Raw genomic sequence first — 20,306 nt, forward strand, 5'->3', positions numbered from 1 at the left:
GGTCTCTGTGAGCTTCTCAGCGACATTCAGCCAGCCAGGTATCCTGCCTGCAGTAGATGGAATGTGGCAATGGAACGCTGGCTGCGCGTGTCATAATAGGCTCTAAGCCTTTATATACCTGTGCACAGCAGCAGCCACCTTCAGTCTGCTGCTGGACAGCCAGCAGCAGCAGCAGCAGGAGAGGTATGTAATCAGGAGCCTTCCTGCTAAGGGTAGACAGCTGCTCGTTCCACCCCACCCCCGCCTTAATTGGTTCTCCTCCCTTCCAACGGTGTTGAGGCGGGTGGGAACAGCAGGGGGTGAAGGTGCTGTGTTTAAAGAGGTGGAGTTATGCAGATCTAAAACGCGTGGATTGCAGCAGCAGCAAGCCGAAAAGTGCAGGCATGTAAGGGATCTAGAGGTTGACAACATGTCTTCTTAACGGGAGTCCAGGAGCTCATCTCCACAAATGGACTTTTCAGGATCCTTGGGTGGCTCCGTAGTTTGAAACCAATTCTGGTTATCGCTTCTCGGCCTTTTGGCTAAGATCAAGTGTAGTATCTGTTCTTATCAGTTTAATATCTGATACGTCCCCTATCTGGGGACCATATATTAAATGGATTTTTAGAACAGGGAGATGGAAAAAGAGCTTGCTCTGTCCACTCCACGCATTGACCTGGTATTGCAGTATCTCCAGGACCGGTGCACCCCTTCTTTAATGCAGTTTCTAAAATCAGAAAGAATTGAATTCAATGTTTTTTGTTCATTTTGCTTGTTTGTCGGATTTTGGGATGGACTCTTTGGCTTTGCTTTTCTTCTCCTCATTGGATTTTTCATGTTCAAAGTTGCAGAAGCCAGATTACAAGCTCATTTTGGTTCAACTTCAGCAACTGTGCATTGCATTGCCATGTAATGTGATGCAATGCTATCTTTCTAGCTCTCCCTTTTTACTTCCTTTTGGATAAACAGACATATTAGGCAAGCATTTTGGAGCTTTCACCTAAATAACTACAGGTGGTGAGATAAGCTGCACAATATAATTGACCTTTCAGTATATTGTTGCACACACACCATCTATTTAGCAAATGCCCTTGTTATCAACAGCAGCCTTTTAAACTCACCTGAGCTAACAGGTATGTGCGCTGGTTACTCTGCTGCGCTTAAAATTTCTTTTTTGGTTTGCTACAATGCCTTTTCTGAAACGTTGTCTCCTTCTGCTGGAACACTGACTTCTTTCATTTAATGCCTGCAGACTATAAAAGAGAACCCAACCCAAAAAGTTTGGTTGATTAGTCTGTGGCATTCTGTTAAACTGTTGCTTATGGCGGTCTCTGTGAGCTTCTCAGCGACATTCAGCCAGCCAGGTATCCTGCCTGCAGTAGATGGAATGTGGCAATGGAACGCTGGCTGCGCGTGTCATAATAGGCTCTGAGCCTTTATATACCTGTGCACAGCAGCAGCCACCTTCAGTCTGCTGCTGGACAGCCAGCAGCAGCAGCAGCAGGAGAGGTATGTAATCAGGAGCCCTCCTGCTAAGGGTAGACAGCTGCTCGTTCCACCCCACCCCCCGCCTTAATTGGTTCTCCTCCCTTCCAACGGTGTTGAGGCGGGTGGGAACAGCAGGGGGTGAAGGTGCTGTGTTTAAAGAGGTGGAGTTATGCAGATCTAAAATGCGTGGATTGCAGCAGCAGCAAGCCGAAAAGTGCAGGCATGTAAGGGATCTAGAGGTTGACAACATGTCTTCTTAACGGGAGTCCAGGAGCTCATCTCCACAAATGGACTTTTCAGGATCCTTGGGTGGCTCCGTAGTTTGAAACCAATTCTGGTTATCGCTTCTCGGCCTTTTGGCTAAGATCAAGTGCAGTGATCTACCGGTTGCTGCCTTGGTCTTGGCTGAGAGGTGCCTTGGGTACCCGGCTCCTTGGCCTCGGGGGATCGCTGCATGTAGCAGTGCGGCTTCACCCCCTTGCTGCTTTTGGGGAGCCGGATTAGTCCCGGGGCAACGAGGGGCGATCAGCCTGCCTGCTTTTTTTAAGTAGGCGAGGAGGATTTTTGCCACCTTTGGTGTGAAGATATGGACGGGAGAAGCCCAAATATGCTGACCTGTGAAGAGGTCCCAGTTTTTGCAAGATTGAAGAATGCAGTGCGGTTTATTTTTTTGGATCCAGAGAAGAAGAAGTCTGGCTTGTTTTTTTTGGTAGAGAAGATTTTGTTTGGACTATTGGAAGTTCAAATGGAACAAGTTTTGTCTATGTTGGAGTTCCCGAAGAGAGGGATATATGATGTTATTTTTTGTTCAGAAGATATCTTTTCTGACTTTTGGAAGAGAATGGATCTAGTGAAGGAAGATTCGATACTTGAAGGTGTTTTTTTTGTGTCGCATTTTCCTAGGAAGGAAAGGCTAATAGTAATAAGGATGTATAGTCCTTTCATATTGGAAGAAGAGATCATGACCTTTTTATCCCGGTACTGTGAGAAAGTGAGTTCTGCTGGCAAAATGTTTAACCGATATGGTTTTTGGACCACGAGGTGGAGGTTCCTGGTCAAGTTCAAGGAAAGTTCGGATGGTGTTGTGGTACTCCCACCAAGTAGATTCAAAATCGGGACAGTTAATGGAGATATGTTCTTTACAGGTATGCCGAAGTTTTGTAGGCGTTGTAAACAGTATGGCCATGAAAAGGATTCCTGTACATTACAGTGGTGTGCCAAGTGTGAAGAAGTGGGACATAAGGCAGAGAATTGTGAAAAAAGTAAGAAATGTAATCTATGTGGTGGCAGTGGTCATTTATATGATTGCTGTCCTGTCAATAAAAGGGAGGAGAAGTCAGTTGACAAGGAAGATGGAAAAGAAGAAGAGTCTGAAGCTGCCCCCCATGATGAAACGGAAGAGAACATATCTCAAAAGAAGGAGGAACAAATAAGAGATATAAGAAAAGAAGGTGATCATATGGAAGAAGATACTGAGAGTGATATCACAGACGTTGAGATTGAAAATACTAGCTTGGAAGAAGAAGTGGAGGTGGATAGGGAGTCAGAAGATCAGGAGGAAAGTGAGTCCTCCAGTCAGGATGAAAAGGAAGGTGCTGTAAGTAATATGGAAGAGGAGGAGGAGGGTGAAGAAACTAGTGAAGAAGAAAGAGAGGATGTCGCATGTGAAGCCAGAGAAGAAATTGAAGGAGTTTTGTCATCTGGGAAGGACTCTAGTAAAGCAAAGGATGTTTCAGAAAAAAATATGAGGGAGATGGAGGAGAGACAAGAAGTGTTGAAAATGCTAAAGAGTTGTGAAGGGGGGAGTCAGGCTAGTCTAAGGCGCAAAGTGTGGAATAACATTTATAGCGATATGCATCGTTTTTTTTCAACTTACAGAATACCTCAGTCGTTGGCTAAAGAGGTAGAAGAAGCTTGGGATGGTCGGTTTCTGGATGGAAGGCTTTTGAATGCCTTGGCAGCATATGGCCTGAAGAGAGGAATGTTGCCTTAAATCGTAATGGTAAAGATTGTAATGTTGTGATGTAAAGAATATGGAATAACTGTATTGTGATAATATAAACGTATATATATAAAATAAGATTGGAAAAATGGATATATGACCCACAATGATGGATAACAACCTAATACCATTTGGAAATCATTGCAAAGCATGAAATGGTAAATATGGGACTTGTAATCTGAGTGGAAAAAAAAAAAAAAAAAAAAAAATCTGTTCTTATCAGTTTAATATCTGATACGTCCCCTATCTGGGGACCATATATTAAATGGATTTTTAGAACAGGGAGATGGAAAAAGAGCTTGCTCTGTCCACTCCACGCATTGACCTGGTATTGCAGTATCTCCAGGACCGGTGCACCCCTTCTTTAATGCAGTTTCTAAAATCAGAAAGAATTGAATTCAATGTTTTTTGTTCATTTTGCTTGTTTGTCGGATTTTGGGATGGACTCTTTGGCTTTGCTTTTCTTCTCCTCATTGGATTTTTCATGTTCAAAGTTGCAGAAGCCAGATTACAAGCTCATTTTGGTTCAACTTCAGCAACTGTGCATTGCATTGCCATGTAATGTGATGCAATGCTATCTTTCTAGCTCTCCCTTTTTACTTCCTTTTGGATAAACAGACATATTAGGCAAGCATTTTGGAGCTTTCACCTAAATAACTACAGGTGGTGAGATAAGCTGCACAATATAATTGACCTTTCAGTATATTGTTGCACACACACCATCTATTTAGCAAATGCCCTTGTTATCAACAGCAGCCTTTTAAACTCACCTGAGCTAACAGGTATGTGCGCTGGTTACTCTGCTGCGCTTAAAATTTCTTTTTTGGTTTGCTACAATGCCTTTTCTGAAACGTTGTCTCCTTCTGCTGGAACACTGACTTCTTTCATTTAATGCCTGCAGACTATAAAAGAGAACCCAACCCAAAAAGTTTGGTTGATTAGTCTGTGGCATTCTGTTAAACTGTTGCTTATGGCGGTCTCTGTGAGCTTCTCAGCGACATTCAGCCAGCCAGGTATCCTGCCTGCAGTAGATGGAATGTGGCAATGGAACGCTGGCTGCGCGTGTCATAATAGGCTCTGAGCCTTTATATACCTGTGCACAGCAGCAGCCACCTTCAGTCTGCTGCTGGACAGCCAGCAGCAGCAGCAGCAGGAGAGGTATGTAATCAGGAGCCCTCCTGCTAAGGGTAGACAGCTGCTCGTTCCACCCCACCCCCCGCCTTAATTGGTTCTCCTCCCTTCCAACGGTGTTGAGGCGGGTGGGAACAGCAGGGGGTGAAGGTGCTGTGTTTAAAGAGGTGGAGTTATGCAGATCTAAAACGCGTGGATTGCAGCAGCAGCAAGCCGAAAAGTGCAGGCATGTAAGGGATCTAGAGGTTGACAACATGTCTTCTTAACGGGAGTCCAGGAGCTCATCTCCACAAATGGACTTTTCAGGATCCTTGGGTGGCTCCGTAGTTTGAAACCAATTCTGGTTATCGCTTCTCGGCCTTTTGGCTAAGATCAAGTGTAGTATCTGTTCTTATCAGTTTAATATCTGATACGTCCCCTATCTGGGGACCATATATTAAATGGATTTTTAGAACAGGGAGATGGAAAAAGAGCTTGCTCTGTCCACTCCACGCATTGACCTGGTATTGCAGTATCTCCAGGACCGGTGCACCCCTTCTTTAATGCAGTTTCTAAAATCAGAAAGAATTGAATTCAATGTTTTTTGTTCATTTTGCTTGTTTGTCAGATTTTGGGATGGACTCTTTGGCTTTGCTTTTCTTCTCCTCATTGGATTTTTCATGTTCAAAGTTGCAGAAGCCAGATTACAAGCTCATTTTGGTTCAACTTCAGCAACTGTGCATTGCATTGCCATGTAATGTGATGCAATGCTATCTTTCTAGCTCTCCCTTTTTACTTCCTTTTGGATAAACAGACATATTAGGCAAGCATTTTGGAGCTTTCACCTAAATAACTACAGGTGGTGAGATAAGCTGCACAATATAATTGACCTTTCAGTATATTGTTGCACACACACCATCTATTTAGCAAATGCCCTTGTTATCAACAGCAGCCTTTTAAACTCACCTGAGCTAACAGGTATGTGCGCTGGTTACTCTGCTGCGCTTAAAATTTCTTTTTTGGTTTGCTACAATGCCTTTTCTGAAACGTTGTCTCCTTCTGCTGGAACACTGACTTCTTTCATTTAATGCCTGCAGACTATAAAAGAGAACCCAACCCAAAAAGTTTGGTTGATTAGTCTGTGGCATTCTGTTAAACTGTTGCTTATGGCGGTCTCTGTGAGCTTCTCAGCGACATTCAGCCAGCCAGGTATCCTGCCTGCAGTAGATGGAATGTGGCAATGGAACGCTGGCTGCGCGTGTCATAATAGGCTCTGAGCCTTTATATACCTGTGCACAGCAGCAGCCACCTTCAGTCTGCTGCTGGACAGCCAGCAGCAGCAGCAGCAGGAGAGGTATGTAATCAGCAGCCCTCCTGCTAAGGGTAGACAGCTGCTCGTTCCACCCCACCCCCCGCCTTAATTGGTTCTCCTCCCTTCCAACGGTGTTGAGGCGGGTGGGAACAGCAGGGGGTGAAGGTGCTGTGTTTAAAGAGGTGGAGTTATGCAGATCTAAAACGCGTGGATTGCAGCAGCAGCAAGCCGAAAAGTGCAGGCATGTAAGGGATCTAGAGGTTGACAACATGTCTTCTTAACGGGAGTCCAGGAGCTCATCTCCACAAATGGACTTTTCAGGATCCTTGGGTGGCTCCGTAGTTTGAAACCAATTCTGGTTATCGCTTCTCGGCCTTTTGGCTAAGATCAAGTGTAGTATCTGTTCTTATCAGTTTAATATCTGATACGTCCCCTATCTGGGGACCATATATTAAATGGATTTTTAGAACAGGGAGATGGAAAAAGAGCTTGCTCTGTCCACTCCACGCATTGACCTGGTATTGCAGTATCTCCAGGACCGGTGCACCCCTTCTTTAATGCAGTTTCTAAAATCAGAAAGAATTGAATTCAATGTTTTTTGTTCATTTTGCTTGTTTGTCGGATTTTGGGATGGACTCTTTGGCTTTGCTTTTCTTCTCCTCATTGGATTTTTCATGTTCAAAGTTGCAGAAGCCAGATTACAAGCTCATTTTGGTTCAACTTCAGCAACTGTGCATTGCATTGCCATGTAATGTGATGCAATGCTATCTTTCTAGCTCTCCCTTTTTACTTCCTTTTGGATAAACAGACATATTAGGCAAGCATTTTGGAGCTTTCACCTAAATAACTACAGGTGGTGAGATAAGCTGCACAATATAATTGACCTTTCAGTATATTGTTGCACACACACCATCTATTTAGCAAATGCCCTTGTTATCAACAGCAGCCTTTTAAACTCACCTGAGCTAACAGGTATGTGCGCTGGTTACTCTGCTGCGCTTAAAATTTCTTTTTTGGTTTGCTACAATGCCTTTTCTGAAACGTTGTCTCCTTCTGCTGGAACACTGACTTCTTTCATTTAATGCCTGCAGACTATAAAAGAGAACCCAACCCAAAAAGTTTGGTTGATTAGTCTGTGGCATTCTGTTAAACTGTTGCTTATGGCGGTCTCTGTGAGCTTCTCAGCGACATTCAGCCAGTCAGGTATCCTGCCTGCAGTAGATGGAATGTGGCAATGGAACGCTGGCTGCGCGTGTCATAATAGGCTCTGAGCCTTTATATACCTGTGCACAGCAGCAGCCACCTTCAGTCTGCTGCTGGACAGCCAGCAGCAGCAGCAGCAGCAGGAGAGGTATGTAATCAGGAGCCCTCCTGCTAAGGGTAGACAGCTGCTCGTTCCACCCCACCCCCCGCCTTAATTGGTTCTCCTCCCTTCCAACGGTGTTGAGGCGGGTGGGAACAGCAGGGGGTGAAGGTGCTGTGTTTAAAGAGGTGGAGTTATGCAGATCTAAAACGCGTGGATTGCAGCAGCAGCAAGCCGAAAAGTGCAGGCATGTAAGGGATCTAGAGGTTGACAACATGTCTTCTTAACGGGAGTCCAGGAGCTCATCTCCACAAATGGACTTTTCAGGATCCTTGGGTGGCTCCGTAGTTTGAAACCAATTCTGGTTATCGCTTCTCGGCCTTTTGGCTAAGATCAAGTGTAGTATCTGTTCTTATCAGTTTAATATCTGATACGTCCCCTATCTGGGGACCATATATTAAATGGATTTTTAGAACAGGGAGATGGAAAAAGAGCTTGCTCTGTCCACTCCACGCATTGACCTGGTATTGCAGTATCTCCAGGACCGGTGCACCCCTTCTTTAATGCAGTTTCTAAAATCAGAAAGAATTGAATTCAATGTTTTTTGTTCATTTTGCTTGTTTGTCGGATTTTGGGATGGACTCTTTGGCTTTGCTTTTCTTCTCCTCATTGGATTTTTCATGTTCAAAGTTGCAGAAGCCAGATTACAAGCTCATTTTGGTTCAACTTCAGCAACTGTGCATTGCATTGCCATGTAATGTGATGCAATGCTATCTTTCTAGCTCTCCCTTTTTACTTCCTTTTGGATAAACAGACATATTAGGCAAGCATTTTGGAGCTTTCACCTAAATAACTACAGGTGGTGAGATAAGCTGCACAATATAATTGACCTTTCAGTATATTGTTGCACACACACCATCTATTTAGCAAATGCCCTTGTTATCAACAGCAGCCTTTTAAACTCACCTGAGCTAACAGGTATGTGCGCTGGTTACTCTGCTGCGCTTAAAATTTCTTTTTTGGTTTGCTACAATGCCTTTTCTGAAACGTTGTCTCCTTCTGCTGGAACACTGACTTCTTTCATTTAATGCCTGCAGACTATAAAAGAGAACCCAACCCAAAAAGTTTGGTTGATTAGTCTGTGGCATTCTGTTAAACTGTTGCTTATGGCCGTCTCTGTGAGCTTCTCAGCGACATTCAGCCAGCCAGGTATCCTGCCTGCAGTAGATGGAATGTGGCAATGGAACGCTGGCTGCGCGTGTCATAATAGGCTCTGAGCCTTTATATACCTGTGCACAGCAGCAGCCACCTTCAGTCTGCTGCTGGACAGCCAGCAGCAGCAGCAGCAGGAGAGGTATGTAATCAGGAGCCCTCCTGCTAAGGGTAGACAGCTGCTCGTTCCACCCCACCCCCCGCCTTAATTGGTTCTCCTCCCTTCCGACGGTGTTGAGGCGGGTGGGAACAGCAGGGGGTGAAGGTGCTGTGTTTAAAGAGGTGGAGTTATGCAGATCTAAAACGCGTGGATTGCAGCAGCAGCAAGCCGAAAAGTGCAGGCATGTAAGGGATCTAGAGGTTGACAACATGTCTTCTTAACGGGAGTCCAGGAGCTCATCTCCACAAATGGACTTTTCAGGATCCTTGGGTGGCTCCGTAGTTTGAAACCAATTCTGGTTATCGCTTCTCGGCCTTTTGGCTAAGATCAAGTGTAGTATCTGTTCTTATCAGTTTAATATCTGATACGTCCCCTATCTGGGGACCATATATTAAATGGATTTTTAGAACAGGGAGATGGAAAAAGAGCTTGCTCTGTCCACTCCACGCATTGACCTGGTATTGCAGTATCTCCAGGACCGGTGCACCCCTTCTTTAATGCAGTTTCTAAAATCAGAAAGAATTGAATTCAATGTTTTTTGTTCATTTTGCTTGTTTGTCGGATTTTGGGATGGACTCTTTGGCTTTGCTTTTCTTCTCCTCATTGGATTTTTCATGTTCAAAGTTGCAGAAGCCAGATTACAAGCTCATTTTGGTTCAACTTCAGCAACTGTGCATTGCATTGCCATGTAATGTGATGCAATGCTATCTTTCTAGCTCTCCCTTTTTACTTCCTTTTGGATAAACAGACATATTAGGCAAGCATTTTGGAGCTTTCACCTAAATAACTACAGGTGGTGAGATAAGCTGCACAATATAATTGACCTTTCAGTATATTGTTGCACACACACCATCTATTTAGCAAATGCCCTTGTTATCAACAGCAGCCTTTTAAACTCACCTGAGCTAACAGGTATGTGCGCTGGTTACTCTGCTGCGCTTAAAATTTCTTTTTTGGTTTGCTACAATGCCTTTTCTGAAACGTTGTCTCCTTCTGCTGGAACACTGACTTCTTTCATTTAATGCCTGCAGACTATAAAAGAGAAACCAACCCAAAAAGTTTGGTTGATTAGTCTGTGGCATTCTGTTAAACTGTTGCTTATGGCGGTCTCTGTGAGCTTCTCAGCGACATTCAGCCAGCCAGGTATCCTGCCTGCAGTAGATGGAATGTGGCAATGGAACGCTGGCTGCGCGTGTCATAATAGGCTCTGAGCCTTTATATACCTGTGCACAGCAGCAGCCACCTTCAGTCTGCTGCTGGACAGCCAGCAGCAGCAGCAGCAGGAGAGGTATGTAATCAGGAGCCCTCCTGCTAAGGGTAGACAGCTGCTCGTTCCACCCCACCCCCCGCCTTAATTGGTTCTCCTCCCTTCCAACGGTGTTGAGGCGGGTGGGAACAGCAGGGGGTGAAGGTGCTGTGTTTAAAGAGGTGGAGTTATGCAGATCTAAAACGCGTGGATTGCAGCAGCAGCAAGCCGAAAAGTGCAGGCATGTAAGAGATCTAGAGGTTGACAACATGTCTTCTTAACGGGAGTCCAGGAGCTCATCTCCACAAATGGACTTTTCAGGATCCTTGGGTGGCTCCGTAGTTTGAAACCAATTCTGGTTATCGCTTCTCGGCCTTTTGGCTAAGATCAAGTGTAGTATCTGTTCTTATCAGTTTAATATCTGATACGTCCCCTATCTGGGGACCATATATTAAATGGATTTTTAGAACAGGGAGATGGAAAAAGAGCTTGCTCTGTCCACTCCACGCATTGACCTGGTATTGCAGTATCTCCAGGACCGGTGCACCCCTTCTTTAATGCAGTTTCTAAAATCAGAAAGAATTGAATTCAATGTTTTTTGTTCATTTTGCTTGTTTGTCGGATTTTGGGATGGACTCTTTGGCTTTGCTTTTCTTCTCCTCATTGGATTTTTCATGTTCAAAGTTGCAGAAGCCAGATTACAAGCTCATTTTGGTTCAACTTCAGCAACTGTGCATTGCATTGCCATGTAATGTGATGCAATGCTATCTTTCTAGCTCTCCCTTTTTACTTCCTTTTGGATAAACAGACATATTAGGCAAGCATTTTGGAGCTTTCACCTAAATAACTACAGGTGGTGAGATAAGCTGCACAATATAATTGACCTTTCAGTATATTGTTGCACATACACCATCTATTTAGCAAATGCCCTTGTTATCAACAGCAGCCTTTTAAACTCACCTGAGCTAACAGGTATGTGCGCTGGTTACTCTGCTGCGCTTAAAATTTCTTTTTTGGTTTGCTACAATGCCTTTTCTGAAACGTTGTCTCCTTCTGCTGGAACACTGACTTCTTTCATTTAATGCCTGCAGACTATAAAAGAGAACCCAACCCAAAAAGTTTGGTTGATTAGTCTGTGGCATTCTGTTAAACTGTTGCTTATGGCGGTCTCTGTGAGCTTCTCAGCGACATTCAGCCAGCCAGGTATCCTGCCTGCAGTAGATGGAATGTGGCAATGGAACGCTGGCTGCGCGTGTCATAATAGGCTCTGAGCCTTTATATACCTGTGCACAGCAGCAGCCACCTTCAGTCTGCTGCTGGACAGCCAGCAGCAGCAGCAGCAGGAGAGGTATGTAATCAGGAGCCCTCCTGCTAAGGGTAGACAGCTGCTCGTTCCACCCCACCCCCCGCCTTAATTGGTTCTCCTCCCTTCCAACGGTGTTGAGGCGGGTGGGAACAGCAGGGGGTGAAGGTGCTGTGTTTAAAGAGGTGGAGTTATGCAGATCTAAAACGCGTGGATTGCAGCAGCAGCAAGCCGAAAAGTGCAGGCATGTAAGGGATCTAGAGGTTGACAACATGTCTTCTTAACGGGAGTCCAGGAGCTCATCTCCACAAATGGACTTTTCAGGATCCTTGGGTGGCTCCGTAGTTTGAAACCAATTCTGGTTATCGCTTCTCGGCCTTTTGGCTAAGATCAAGTGTAGTATCTGTTCTTATCAGTTTAATATCTGATACGTCCCCTATCTGGGGACCATATATTAAATGGATTTTTAGAACAGGGAGATGGAAAAAGAGCTTGCTCTGTCCACTCCACGCATTGACCTGGTATTGCAGTATCTCCAGGACCGGTGCACCCCTTCTTTAATGCAGTTTCTAAAATCAGAAAGAATTGAATTCAATGTTTTTTGTTCATTTTGCTTGTTTGTCGGATTTTGGGATGGACTCTTTGGCTTTGCTTTTCTTCTCCTCATTGGATTTTTCATGTTCAAAGTTGCAGAAGCCAGATTACAAGCTCATTTTGGTTCAACTTCAGCAACTGTGCATTGCATTGCCATGTAATGTGATGCAATGCTATCTTTCTAGCTCTCCCTTTTTACTTCCTTTTGGATAAACAGACATATTAGGCAAGCATTTTGGAGCTTTCACCTAAATAACTACAGGTGGTGAGATAAGCTGCACAATATAATTGACCTTTCAGTATATTGTTGCACACACACCATCTATTTAGCAAATGCCCTTGTTATCAACAGCAGCCTTTTAAACTCACCTGAGCTAACAGGTATGTGCGCTGGTTACTCTGCTGCGCTTAAAATTTCTTTTTTGGTTTGCTACAATGCCTTTTCTGAAACGTTGTCTCCTTCTGCTGGAACACTGACTTCTTTCATTTAATGCCTGCAGACTATAAAAGAGAACCCAACCCAAAAAGTTTGGTTGATTAGTCTGTGGCATTCTGTTAAACTGTTGCTTATGGCGGTCTCTGTGAGCTTCTCAGCGACATTCAGCCAGCCAGGTATCCTGCCTGCAGTAGATGGAATGTGGCAATGGAACGCTGGCTGCGCGTGTCATAATAGGCTCTGAGCCTTTATATACCTGTGCACAGCAGCAGCCACCTTCAGTCTGCTGCTGGACAGCCAGCAGCAGCAGCAGCAGGAGAGGTATGTAATCAGGAGCCCTCCTGCTAAGGGTAGACAGCTGCTCGTTCCACCCCACCCCCCGCCTTAATTGGTTCTCCTCCCTTCCAACGGTGTTGAGGCGGGTGGGAACAGCAGGGGGTGAAGGTGCTGTGTTTAAAGAGGTGGAGTTATGCAGATCTAAAACGCGTGGATTGCAGCAGCAGCAAGCCGAAAAGTGCAGGCATGTAAGGGATCTAGAGGTTGACAACATGTCTTCTTAACGGGAGTCCAGGAGCTCATCTCCACAAATGGACTTTTCAGGATCCTTGGGTGGCTCCGTAGTTTGAAACCAATTCTGGTTATCGCTTCTCGGCCTTTTGGCTAAGATCAAGTGTAGTATCTGTTCTTATCAGTTTAATATCTGATACGTCCCCTATCTGGGGACCATATATTAAATGGATTTTTAGAACAGGGAGATGGAAAAAGAGCTTGCTCTGTCCACTCCACGCATTGACCTGGTATTGCAGTATCTCCAGGACCGGTGCACCCCTTCTTTAATGCAGTTTCTAAAATCAGAAAGAATTGAATTCAATGTTTTTTGTTCATTTTGCTTGTTTGTCGGATTTTGGGATGGACTCTTTGGCTTTGCTTTTCTTCTCCTCATTGGATTTTTCATGTTCAAAGTTGCAGAAGCCAGATTACAAGCTCATTTTGGTTCAACTTCAGCAACTGTGCATTGCATTGCCATGTAATGTGATGCAATGCTATCTTTCTAGCTCTCCCTTTTTACTTCCTTTTGGATAAACAGACATATTAGGCAAGCATTTTGGAGCTTTCACCTAAATAACTACAGGTGGTGAGATAAGCTGCACAATATAATTGACCTTTCAGTATATTGTTGCACACACACCATCTATTTAGCAAATGCCCTTGTTATCAACAGCAGCCTTTTAAACTCACCTGAGCTAACAGGTATGTGCGCTGGTTACTCTGCTGCGCTTAAAATTTCTTTTTTGGTTTGCTACAATGCCTTTTCTGAAACGTTGTCTCCTTCTGCTGGAACACTGACTTCTTTCATTTAATGCCTGCAGACTATAAAAGAGAACCCAACCCAAAAAGTTTGGTTGATTAGTCTGTGGCATTCTGCTAAACTGTTGCTTATGGCGGTCTCTGTGAGCTTCTCAGCGACATTCAGCCAGCCAGGTATCCTGCCTGCAGTAGATGGAATGTGGCAATGGAACGCTGGCTGCGCGTGTCATAATAGGCTCTGAGCCTTTATATACCTGTGCACAGCAGCAGCCACCTTCAGTCTGCTGCTGGACAGCCAGCAGCAGCAGCAGCAGGAGAGGTATGTAATCAGGAGCCCTCCTGCTAAGGGTAGACAGCTGCTCGTTCCACCCCACCCCCCGCCTTAATTGGTTCTCCTCCCTTCCAACGGTGTTGAGGCGGGTGGGAACAGCAGGGGGTGAAGGTGCTGTGTTTAAAGAGGTGGAGTTATGCAGATCTAAAACGCGTGGATTGCAGCAGCAGCAAGCCGAAAAGTGCAGGCATGTAAGGGATCTAGAGGTTGACAACATGTCTTCTTAACGGGAGTCCAGGAGCTCATCTCCACAAATGGACTTTTCAGGATCCTTGGGTGGCTCCGTAGTTTGAAACCAATTCTGGTTATCGCTTCTCGGCCTTTTGGCTAAGATCAAGTGTAGTATCTGTTCTTATCAGTTTAATATCTGATACGTCCCCTATCTGGGGACCATATATTAAATGGATTTTTAGAACAGGGAGATGGAAAAAGAGCTTGCTCTGTCCACTCCACGCATTGACCTGGTATTGCAGTATCTCCAGGACCGGTGCACCCCTTCTTTAATGCAGTTTCTAAAATCAGAAAGAATTGAATTCAATGTTTTTTGTTCATTTTGCTTGTTTGTCGGATTTTGGGATGGACTCTTTGGCTTTGCTTTTCTTCTCCTCATTGGATTTTTCATGTTCAAAGTTGCAGAAGCCAGATTACAAGCTCATTTTGGTTCAACTTCAGCAACTGTGCATTGCATTGCCATGTAATGTGATGCAATGCTATCTTTCTAGCTCTCCCTTTTTACTTCCTTTTGGATAAACAGACATATTAGGCAAGCATTTTGGAGCTTTCACCTAAATAACTACAGGTGGTGAGATAAGCTGCACAATATAATTGACCTTTCAGTATATTGTTGCACACACACCATCTATTTAGCAAATGCCCTTGTTATCAACAGCAGCCTTTTAAACTCACCTGAGCTAACAGGTATGTGCGCTGGTTACTCTGCTGCGCTTAAAATTTCTTTTTTGGTTTGCTACAATGCCTTTTCTGAAACGTTGTCTCCTTCTGCTGGAACACTGACTTCTTTCATTTAATGCCTGCAGACTATAAAAGAGAACCCAACCCAAAAAGTTTGGTTGATTAGTCTGTGGCATTCTGTTAAACTGTTGCTTATGGCGGTCTCTGTGAGCTTCTCAGCGACATTCAGCCAGCCAGGTATCCTGCCTGCAGTAGATGGAATGTGGTAATGGAACGCTGGCTGCGCGTGTCATAATAGGCTCTGAGCCTTTATATACCTGTGCACAGCAGCAGCCACCTTCAGTCTGCTGCTGGACAGCCAGCAGCAGCAGCAGCAGGAGAGGTATGTAATCAGGAGCCCTCCTGCTAAGGGTAGACAGCTGCTCGTTCCACCCCACCCCCCGCCTTAATTGGTTCTCCTCCCTTCCAACGGTGTTGAGGCGGGTGGGAACAGCAGGGGGTGAAGGTGCTGTGTTTAAAGAGGTGGAGTTATGCAGATCTAAAACGCGTGGATTGCAGCAGCAGCAAGCCGAAAAGTGCAGGCATGTAAGGGATCTAGAGGTTGACAATATGTCTTCTTAACGGGAGTCCAGGAGCTCATCTCCACAAATGGACTTTTCAGGATCCTTGGGTGGCTCCGTAGTTTGAAACCAATTCTGGTTATCGCTTCTCGGCCTTTTGGCTAAGATCAGGTGCAGTGATCTACCAGTTGCTGCCTTGGCCTTGGCTAGGAGGTGCCCAGGGTACCCGGCTCCTTGGCCTGGGGGGATCGCTTTGTCTAACGGCAGGGCTTCACCCTCCTGCTGCTATTGGGGAGTCGGATTAGTCCCTGGGCAACGAGAGGCGATCATCGTGTCACCACACATAGCTGTGGGGGGCAGTTCTTTTGGAGGAAGAAGATGGAGTTGACGAGGAAGAGGAACTGTTTACGGTTCTATGTGAAGACGGAGTTAGAGGATTTTTCGTTGGAGGAGAATCAGATCTTGGATATTCTGTTCAAGTATGGGACGATCATTGAAGAGGACATTTTTTGTATGCAAGAAATCAAGTTTAAAAAGGTATTTGACGTAACACTGAAGTCTGAAGAAAAGTGTATTTGTCTTCTCAAGAATTGGGAAGGAAAAGAAATTGGAGTTAATGCTCTTTTTGCTGGAAGGCCGAAAAAGGTGGTTATCTGTATGGATGACCCCTTTGTAGAGATGGAGGAAGTGATGGAGTTTTTGAAGCCATGGAGTATTTTGGTAAAATTCCAGAAGGACTACTTAAATAAAGTGGGAGTCTGGAATGGGAAGAGAAGTTTCCTAGTTTGGGAAAATGGACAAAATGAACTAAGTTTAGGAAGGATTGTTATAAATGGTAAATGTGGATTCAGTTATGTGGAAAATGGTAAAAGAAGAATTGATAATGGGAAACCTGGATTTTGTTATGAGGAAGGTGGGAAAAAAGAGGAGAAAGGGAAAAAGATATTTGAAGAATCGTTTGAAGATTGTAAAGAGAAAGAAGACAAAGATATACAAGTAGTTGAAAATAAGAAGGAGTTTGTGGGAGAGAAGCAGGAATTCTCAGGAGTTGGGGACTCTATGTTTTGCAGACTGGAGAGAGTACCTAGAAGTAAAGACGTTAAGGAAAAAAGGAAGGTGGATGATAAGGGAAAAGAGAAAGTAATGCAGGATTGTGTTGATACCAGTGCTGAAGCTGAAGAAGATGAAAAGATTTTGCTGCAAGGTTTTGACTGGAAATTGTTGGACATGTCATGGAGGAAGAAGAAACGTGGAAGAAGAAAAATGTTGAGTTGATGTTTTTGTTGGAAGTTTTTTGTTGTTGATGTAAGGATATGTTATGTTATGTTTTATTTATTAATTATCATTAAATTTTCTTAAAAAAAACAAAAAGTTGAATTCGGATGATGAAGGCGTAGGCGACATTTTTTTGGTTATCCATGCAAATGGAATTTAATTTATGTCGCGTCTTCTGACGCATTCAATTAAAAAAATCTGTTCTTATCAGTTTAATATCTGATACGTCCCCTATCTGGGGACCATATATTAAATGGATTTTTAGAACAGGGAGATGGAAAAAGAGCTTGCTCTGTCCACTCCACGCATTGACCTGGTATTGCAGTATCTCCAGGACCGGTGCACCCCTTCTTTAATGCAGTTTCTAAAATCAGAAAGAATTGAATTCAATGTTTTTTGTTCATTTTGCTTGTTTGTCGGATTTTGGGATGGACTCTTTGGCTTTGCTTTTCTTCTCCTCATTGGATTTTTCATGTTCAAAGTTGCAGAAGCCAGATTACAAGCTCATTTTGGTTCAACTTCAGCAACTGTGCATTGCATTGCCATGTAATGTGATGCAATGCTATCTTTCTAGCTCTCCCTTTTTACTTCCTTTTGGATAAACAGACATATTAGGCAAGCATTTTGGAGCTTTCACCTAAATAACTACAGGTGGTGAGATAAGCTGCACAATATAATTGACCTTTCAGTATATTGTTGCACACACACCATCTATTTAGCAAATGCCCTTGTTATCAACAGCAGCCTTTTAAACTCACCTGAGCTAACAGGTATGTGCGCTGGTTACTCTGCTGCGCTTAAAATTTCTTTTTTGGTTTGCTACAATGCCTTTTCTGAAACGTTGTCTCCTTCTGCTGGAACACTGACTTCTTTCATTTAATGCCTGCAGACTATAAAAGAGAACCCAACCCAAAAAGTTTGGTTGATTAGTCTGTGGCATTCTGTTAAACTGTTGCTTATGGCGGTCTCTGTGAGCTTCTCAGCGACATTCAGCCAGTCAGGTATCCTGCCTGCAGTAGATGGAATGTGGCAATGGAACGCTGGCTGCGCGTGTCATAATAGGCTCTGAGCCTTTATATACCTGTGCACAGCAGCAGCCACCTTCAGTCTGCTGCTGGACAGCCAGCAGCAGCAGCAGCAGGAGAGGTATGTAATCAGGAGCCCTCCTGCTAAGGGTAGACAGCTGCTCGTTCCACCCCACCCCCCGCCTTAATTGGTTCTCCTCCCTTCCAACGGTGTTGAGGCGGGTGGGAACAGCAGGGGGTGAAGGTGCTGTGTTTAAAGAGGTGGAGTTATGCAGATCTAAAACGCGTGGATTGCAGCAGCAGCAAGCCGAAAAGTGCAGGCATGTAAGGGATCTAGAGGTTGACAACATGTCTTCTTAACGGGAGTCCAGGAGCTCATCTCCACAAATGGACTTTTCAGGATCCTTGGGTGGCTCCGTAGTTTGAAACCAATTCTGGTTATCGCTTCTCGGCCTTTTGGCTAAGATCAAGTGTAGTATCTGTTCTTATCAGTTTAATATCTGATACGTCCCCTATCTGGGGACCATATATTAAATGGATTTTTAGAACAGGGAGATGGAAAAAGAGCTTGCTCTGTCCACTCCACGCATTGACCTGGTATTGCAGTATCTCCAGGACCGGTGCACCCCTTCTTTAATGCAGTTTCTAAAATCAGAAAGAATTGAATTCAATGTTTTTTGTTCATTTTGCTTGTTTGTCGGATTTTGGGATGGACTCTTTGGCTTTGCTTTTCTTCTCCTCATTGGATTTTTCATGTTCAAAGTTGCAGAAGCCAGATTACAAGCTCATTTTGGTTCAACTTCAGCAACTGTGCATTGCATTGCCATGTAATGTGATGCAATGCTATCTTTCTAGCTCTCCCTTTTTACTTCCTTTTGGATAAACAGACATATTAGGCAAGCATTTTGGAGCTTTCACCTAAATAACTACAGGTGGTGAGATAAGCTGCACAATATAATTGACCTTTCAGTATATTGTTGCACACACACCATCTATTTAGCAAATGCCCTTGTTATCAACAGCAGCCTTTTAAACTCACCTGAGCTAACAGGTATGTGCGCTGGTTACTCTGCTGCGCTTAAAATTTCTTTTTTGGTTTGCTACAATGCCTTTTCTGAAACGTTGTCTCCTTCTGCTGGAACACTGACTTCTTTCATTTAATGCCTGCAGACTATAAAAGAGAACCCAACCCAAAAAGTTTGGTTGATTAGTCTGTGGCATTCTGTTAAACTGTTGCTTATGGCGGTCTCTGTGAGCTTCTCAGCGACATTCAGCCAGCCAGGTATCCTGCCTGCAGTAGATGGAATGTGGCAATGGAACGCTGGCTGCGCGTGTCATAATAGGCTCTGAGCCTTTATATACCTGTGCACAGCAGCAGGCACCTTCAGTCTGCTGCTGGACAGCCAGCAGCAGCAGCAGCAGGAGAGGTATGTAATCAGGAGCCCTCCTGCTAAGGGTAGACAGCTGCTCGTTCCACCCCACCCCCCGCCTTAATTGGTTCTCCTCCCTTCCAACGGTGTTGAGGCGGGTGGGAACAGCAGGGGGTGAAGGTGCTGTGTTTAAAGAGGTGGAGTTATGCAGATCTAAAACGCGTGGATTGCAGCAGCAGCAAGCCGAAAAGTGCAGGCATGTAAGGGATCTAGAGGTTGACAACATGTCTTCTTAACGGGAGTCCAGGAGCTCATCTCCACAAATGGACTTTTCAGGATCCTTGGGTGGCTCCGTAGTTTGAAACCAATTCTGGTTATCGCTTCTCGGCCTTTTGGCTAAGATAAAGTGTAGTATCTGTTCTTATCAGTTTAATATCTGATACGTCCCCTATCTGGGGACCATATATTAAATGGATTTTTAGAACAGGGAGATGGAAAAAGAGCTTGCTCTGTCCACTCCACGCATTGACCTGGTATTGCAGTATCTCCAGGACCGGTGCACCCCTTCTTTAATGCAGTTTCTAAAATCAGAAAGAATTGAATTCAATGTTTTTTGTTCATTTTGCTTGTTTGTCGGATTTTGGGATGGACTCTTTGGCTTTGCTTTTCTTCTCCTCATTGGATTTTTCATGTTCAAAGTTGCAGAAGCCAGATTACAAGCTCATTTTGGTTCAACTTCAGCAACTGTGCATTGCATTGCCATGTAATGTGATGCAATGCTATCTTTCTAGCTCTCCCTTTTTACTTCCTTTTGGATAAACAGACATATTAGGCAAGCATTTTGGAGCTTTCACCTAAATAACTACAGGTGGTGAGATAAGCTGCACAATATAATTGACCTTTCAGTATATTGTTGCACACACACCATCTATTTAGCAAATGCCCTTGTTATCAACAGCAGCCTTTTAAACTCACCTGAGCTAACAGGTATGTGCGCTGGTTACTCTGCTGCGCTTAAAATTTCTTTTTTGGTTTGCTACAATGCCTTTTCTGAAACGTTGTCTCCTTCTGCTGGAACACTGACTTCTTTCATTTAATGCCTGCAGACTATAAAAGAGAACCCAACCCAAAAAGTTTGGTTGATTAGTCTGTGGCATTCTGTTAAACTGTTGCTTATGGCGGTCTCTGTGAGCTTCTCAGCGACATTCAGCCAGCCAGGTATCCTGCCTGCAGTAGATGGAATGTGGCAATGGAACGCTGGCTGCGCGTGTCATAATAGGCTCTGAGCCTTTATATACCTGTGCACAGCAGCAGCCACCTTCAGTCTGCTGCTGGACAGCCAGCAGCAGCAGCAGCAGGAGAGGTATGTAATCAGGAGCC

The 20,306-nt window shown here is 44.3% G+C and overlaps 13 non-coding genes across 13 annotated transcripts; all 13 read left to right on the forward strand.

Annotated features, from left to right (window-relative positions):
* Positions 1 to 501: 501 nt before the first annotated feature.
* Positions 502 to 692, forward strand: LOC141197449 (U2 spliceosomal RNA). Its single transcript, XR_012269703.1, has one exon. It is a non-coding gene; the product is annotated as a U2 spliceosomal RNA (small nuclear RNA).
* Positions 693 to 3,645: 2,953 nt separating this feature from the next.
* Positions 3,646 to 3,831, forward strand: LOC141197578 (U2 spliceosomal RNA). Its single transcript, XR_012269817.1, has one exon. It is a non-coding gene; the product is annotated as a U2 spliceosomal RNA (small nuclear RNA).
* A 1,115-nt stretch (positions 3,832 to 4,946) lies between these two features.
* On the forward strand, positions 4,947 to 5,137 carry LOC141197450 (U2 spliceosomal RNA). Its single transcript, XR_012269704.1, has one exon. It is a non-coding gene; the product is annotated as a U2 spliceosomal RNA (small nuclear RNA).
* A 1,115-nt stretch (positions 5,138 to 6,252) lies between these two features.
* On the forward strand, positions 6,253 to 6,443 carry LOC141197451 (U2 spliceosomal RNA). The gene has a single exon (XR_012269705.1). It is a non-coding gene; the product is annotated as a U2 spliceosomal RNA (small nuclear RNA).
* A 1,118-nt stretch (positions 6,444 to 7,561) lies between these two features.
* LOC141197452 (U2 spliceosomal RNA) lies at positions 7,562 to 7,752 on the forward strand. Its single transcript, XR_012269706.1, has one exon. It is a non-coding gene; the product is annotated as a U2 spliceosomal RNA (small nuclear RNA).
* Positions 7,753 to 8,867: 1,115 nt separating this feature from the next.
* LOC141197453 (U2 spliceosomal RNA) lies at positions 8,868 to 9,058 on the forward strand. Its single transcript, XR_012269707.1, has one exon. It is a non-coding gene; the product is annotated as a U2 spliceosomal RNA (small nuclear RNA).
* A 1,115-nt stretch (positions 9,059 to 10,173) lies between these two features.
* Positions 10,174 to 10,364, forward strand: LOC141197454 (U2 spliceosomal RNA). Its single transcript, XR_012269708.1, has one exon. It is a non-coding gene; the product is annotated as a U2 spliceosomal RNA (small nuclear RNA).
* Positions 10,365 to 11,479: 1,115 nt separating this feature from the next.
* LOC141197455 (U2 spliceosomal RNA) lies at positions 11,480 to 11,670 on the forward strand. The gene has a single exon (XR_012269709.1). It is a non-coding gene; the product is annotated as a U2 spliceosomal RNA (small nuclear RNA).
* Positions 11,671 to 12,785: 1,115 nt separating this feature from the next.
* LOC141197456 (U2 spliceosomal RNA) lies at positions 12,786 to 12,976 on the forward strand. Its single transcript, XR_012269710.1, has one exon. It is a non-coding gene; the product is annotated as a U2 spliceosomal RNA (small nuclear RNA).
* A 1,115-nt stretch (positions 12,977 to 14,091) lies between these two features.
* On the forward strand, positions 14,092 to 14,282 carry LOC141197458 (U2 spliceosomal RNA). The gene has a single exon (XR_012269711.1). It is a non-coding gene; the product is annotated as a U2 spliceosomal RNA (small nuclear RNA).
* Positions 14,283 to 16,694: 2,412 nt separating this feature from the next.
* Positions 16,695 to 16,881, forward strand: LOC141197542 (U2 spliceosomal RNA). The gene has a single exon (XR_012269792.1). It is a non-coding gene; the product is annotated as a U2 spliceosomal RNA (small nuclear RNA).
* Positions 16,882 to 17,996: 1,115 nt separating this feature from the next.
* Positions 17,997 to 18,187, forward strand: LOC141197460 (U2 spliceosomal RNA). The gene has a single exon (XR_012269713.1). It is a non-coding gene; the product is annotated as a U2 spliceosomal RNA (small nuclear RNA).
* Positions 18,188 to 19,302: 1,115 nt separating this feature from the next.
* LOC141197524 (U2 spliceosomal RNA) lies at positions 19,303 to 19,493 on the forward strand. Its single transcript, XR_012269774.1, has one exon. It is a non-coding gene; the product is annotated as a U2 spliceosomal RNA (small nuclear RNA).
* Positions 19,494 to 20,306: the final 813 nt, after the last annotated feature.

The sequence above is a fragment of the Phyllobates terribilis genome, unplaced genomic scaffold, assembly GCF_046119375.1.
Source record: "Phyllobates terribilis strain yellow unplaced genomic scaffold, ASM4611937v1 Scaffold_84__1_contigs__length_6523798, whole genome shotgun sequence".
In the NCBI taxonomy this organism is placed as follows: domain Eukaryota; kingdom Metazoa; phylum Chordata; class Amphibia; order Anura; family Dendrobatidae; genus Phyllobates; species Phyllobates terribilis.